Raw genomic sequence first — 4,823 nt, forward strand, 5'->3', positions numbered from 1 at the left:
GCATTTCTCTGATAGCTAGTGATATTGAGCATCTTTTCATGTATCTCTGGATCTTCTGTATGTCCTCCTTGGAGAAATGTCTGTTCAAGTCCTTTGCACATTTTTAAATTGGGTTGCTTATCTTCTTACAGTGGAGTCGTGTAAGTTCTTTGTATAATTTGGAGATTAAACCCTTGTCTGAGGTATCATTGGCAAATAAGTTTCCCCATACAGTTGGTTCTCTTTTTGTTTTAATACTCTTTTCTTTAGCCATGCAAAAGCTTTTAATTTTGATGAGATCCCATTTGTTTATTCTTTATGTCCCTTGCTTTAGGGGACATGTCAGTAAAAAAGTTGCTGTGTGAAATAGCTGAGATTTTCCTGCCAATGTTCTCCTCTAGGACTTTAATGATGTCATGGCTTATATTTAAGTCTTTTATCCACCTTGAATTTATTTTGGTGTATGGTGTAAGTTGGTGCTCGAGTTTCTTTTTTTTGCACATAGCTGTCCAGTTCTCCCAACACCATTTGTTGAAGAGGCTATTTTTAGTCCATTTTGTGTTGCTGCCCCCTAGTGAGATGGCTTTTGCAAAGCCCCTAAATCATCTAACGGTGGAGGTTGGTTACTAATGGGACCAACTACATGATTACATGGCCATCAGTTCCATTCCCTGACCTCAGAGCAGGGGAAAGGGGCTAGAGATTGAGTACAGTCACCAATGATTTAATGAGTCATGTCTATGTAATGAGGGCCCCTAAAAAACCTGAAGGACTGCCCTGGAGAGCTTCTGGGCAGCCTGCTCTCTGACAGCCTGCTGTCAGAAGTCAAAGAAAATCTGAGTCCTTTCCCCTTGTCCTATGCATCTCTTCCATCTGGCTGTTTCTGAGTTAAAGCCTTTTGTTCAAAACTGGTAAGCTAGAAAGTAAAACATTGTTGTGAGTTCTGTGAGCTGCTCTAGCAAATTAACTAAACCCAAGATGGGGTTCTGGGAACCTCCCACCTATAGCTGGTGGTCTGTCAGCAGCCCAGGTAATCCATTACCTGGACTTGAATCTGGCATTTGAATTCGGGTGACAGATGTGGGAGGGACAGTCCTATGGGACTGAACCCTTAACCTATAAAATCTGGTGCCATCTCCAGGTAGATAGTGTAAGACTTAAGTTGGTTGTAGGGCACCCAGCTGGCGCCCGAGAATTGCTCGGTGGTGTGCATGGGGAAATACACACGTCAGAACTGGGTGCCAGAATCTCAACTGGTCATTCAAGAAACTTGGGTGTCAAGTCCAATAGATTCTACTTTCAAAATTAAAAACAAATGCATCCACTCTTCTTTTTTTGTTAATTTGTTCTTTTTAACTTTATTATTATTGTTGACATCATTACAGATGTCCCCATTTCCTCTCTTTTTGTCCATCTCTAACTAGGCCCCACCCCCATTCCCTCTGGCCATAACCACACTGTTGTCTGTGTCTACGGGTCATGCATATATATTCTTAGGGGAATCCCTTCACCTTCTTCCATTCAGTACCAGCCTCCCCCACCACTGACTGCTGTCAGGCTGCTCCATGTACCCACACCTCTATTTCTATCCTGTTTGTTTATTTTGTTCATTAGATTTCACATAAAGTGAGATCATGGTATTTGTCTTCCTATGACTGGCTTATTTCATTTAGCACAATAATCTCCAGGGGTATCCATGCTATTGCAAAGGTAAGATTTTCTTATTTTTGTTTTACAAGTATGTAGTATTCCACTGTATACATGTACCACAGCTTTTTTTATCCACACATCTACTGGTGGGCACTTGCGCTGTTGTAAACAACACTGCTATGAATGTAGACATGCATATATTCTTTCAAATTGGTGTTTCTGGACACTTAGGATATATTCCCAGAAGTGAGATCACTGGGTCAAAAGGTCATTGCATTTTTAATTCTTTAAGAAAACTCCATGCTATCGTCCACAGCAGCTGCACCAAACTGCCTTCCCACCAAGAGTAAACGAGGGTTCCCTTTCCTCCACAGCCTCTCTGACACTTGCTTGTTTCGTTCACTTTTTATCACTTTCATTACCACCTCAGTTAAGCCTCCATCATCTCTCACCTGGACTAGACTTCCACTGGTCTCCCATTTTCCTCTATGCAGTACTTTTGCTACACAGCAACCAGAAACATCTTTGAAGTGGCTCTCCTTATTCCTGCACTAAAAATCCTTCAAAGCCTTTCTCCAATGTACTTGAGATATAAACCAAATTACTTACATGACCCACAAGGTCTTCCTGACCTGGCCCTGCCTCTGTCACTATTTCATTTTGTACCACTCGCCACCTCATTTCTGCACATTACCTCCCTTTCAATTCCTCGAACCCCCCAAATTATTTCCTGCCTCAGGCCATTGCACTTGTTGCTCCCTATTTACTATCTTTTTCTCCCTATACTTTCCCAGCTAATTCATTTATCCTTCAGATGATGGATTAAATGTCACTTTGTCAGAAAGACCTCTCTGGCTCTCCCATTGAAATTAGTGCTCCCCCTGAAACCTGTATAATTTTATTAACCAATATCACCCCAATAAATGTAATACAAAATTAGGGCCCCCTTTTATATATTTCAATTACATTTGTCATTTAACTTCATATAATTATAAATATCTATGTATGCATGTACATATGTATATTTTTTCTTAACAGACTGTAAGCTCCAAGGGGTCACTAATCATGTCCCTTTTGTCCATCACTGGATACCAGTGCCCAGCACAGCACTTGGCACAGTAAGTATTTTTTGAATGATCCTTTAAGGTGGATAATTCCATATTTTACATGAGGACACTAAGATCCAGAGTAAAACAACTTTTAAGAACTAAAAGAGTATTTTGATGTCTGATTAGAAAACATTGAAATAAGTTTTCCCACATGGTTGATTTGATTCTGCGGACTACTAGATTATTCACGACTTTGGAATAGAGTTGTTGGGGAGAGAGAAGCTCCACCCCAGACTGAATATGAACTGAAATCTCACCTCAGGTATTGTATCCTGTGTCTGGTTAAGTGTCCCACAGAAGGAGGAATCTCCATGCCAGCACCCCAGCCCTATACTGTTTACCTCTGAAATGGTACTAACCACACTTCTCAGGGTGCTTTGTTGTAGTCACACTTTTTGACTTTCAACGGGCAGGGCATACTGGGAAATTTAGTTTCCCAAACTGCCTTATCACCAGAGTGGCCATATGTGCCATTGTATGCCTTTTGTTCTTGAGTAATTAACAGCACCCTTTTTACTTTCAAAGTATCCCGGCTGGATGACAAATTGTACGATTACATTGCATATCAAAGTCTGCATTTAGTCTGTGTCAGGATCCAACCTGTTTTTCCCACCCTGACTTCAAGAGGAGCTATCCCTGGTTTAGTTGTCACGGTTACAAGGTAGTAGAGGTAAGAGAGTGTAACTCGGAAGTCAACTTTTACGATTTAGGAAAGCATTTTCCTCCTTCTTCTTTTTTTACTATTATTTATTTTTATTGTTTTTCAAGTACAGTTGTCTCCATTTTCCCCCATACCCTCCCTCCCTCCCTCCCACCCCACCTACCCCTACCTCCCACCCTCAATTCTATCCCCCTTTGGGTTTGTTCATGGGTCCTTTATACATGTTCATTGGTGACCCTTCCCTTTCTTAAGGCAATAGAGGGTTTATTTAACTTAGATCCTACTTGATAGGTTAAAGAAAGAATTTTAAAGTCTTTCACTTTGCTAAACAAATTGTCTAAAATTCAAATTACTCCCTCGATGAACTTTAATAATGGAAAAAGAATAAAAGGGCAGGTTTCTGTGCAGGCTTTTCTTATCACAGCATAAAAATCTCTGCTGTGTCCTTGGGTACAGCTTTGAGTCAAATAAAAAGCAAACTTAACTGCACTGAAAATGTACCATAATCCCCTGGAAATGGAAAAAGGGGTAAGGAATAGTCTTGGGGGCTTCTTCAAGACATTTCTCTCAAATTTGGATCCTCAGATTTATACTCTAAGTCATACTTGGATTTTTCTCTTTTTTACCCACTTAAAAAAACACTGTAAAATATGCTAACAGAAAATGTACCATTATGACCTCTTCTAAGTGTACCATTCAGGACCATTAAGTACATCTACATTGTTATGCAACCATCAGCGCCATCCAACCCCAGAACTTTCTTCATCTTGGAAAACTGAAACTCTGTACCCATTAAATCTGGAAGCTCATTTAATAGATAGTGCCATTTTTAGAAAGAGTTGGTCCGTTTTACATTCCAGTAGTTGGGTAGAAGAATTCATTTAGTTCACATCCTCCCTAACATTTGGTATTTTCCTTTTTTTTTTTACCCCACTATTCTATTTGGAAATATAAAAATAACTGAAGCAAAGTTTAGATTGCCTTTGGGAACCTTTTAATTTTTGGTTTGGTTCTCTGAATTATTAACCATCTCAGACTTCTATTTTGTCCAGCCACAACGTGCAGACTGTGAATGAGTTTTCAACTTTGCTCCACATTTTATGCTTACTTTGCCCCTTGGATGCCATTCGGTCAAGAAACTAAGGTGTGCGTCCAAGGCGTGGAAAGTCCTTTGAGGACTGGGAAAGTCTGAGCACTGGGTAGGCAAAACTTATGAAGACCTTTTTCCATTGGTTTATCTCTACTAGACTCCAATCCATTATCTAAGAGGTCCTGCCCACCTCCGGTCTCCCCAGTGCCTACCCGGGTCCCGGGAGGCACGGGGAACGAGAGAGCCCCGGATCTCCGAGACAAGCCAGAACCCGGGTGGAGCCGGCTCGGAACCTGGTTCCCCCGGAGCATGCGCAGACTAAGCCCGGCGCATG

Source organism: Sturnira hondurensis, unplaced genomic scaffold (assembly GCF_014824575.4).
Source record: "Sturnira hondurensis isolate 20B ecotype Veracruz unplaced genomic scaffold, ASM1482457v3 Scaffold0008908, whole genome shotgun sequence".
Classification (NCBI taxonomy): domain Eukaryota; kingdom Metazoa; phylum Chordata; class Mammalia; order Chiroptera; family Phyllostomidae; genus Sturnira; species Sturnira hondurensis.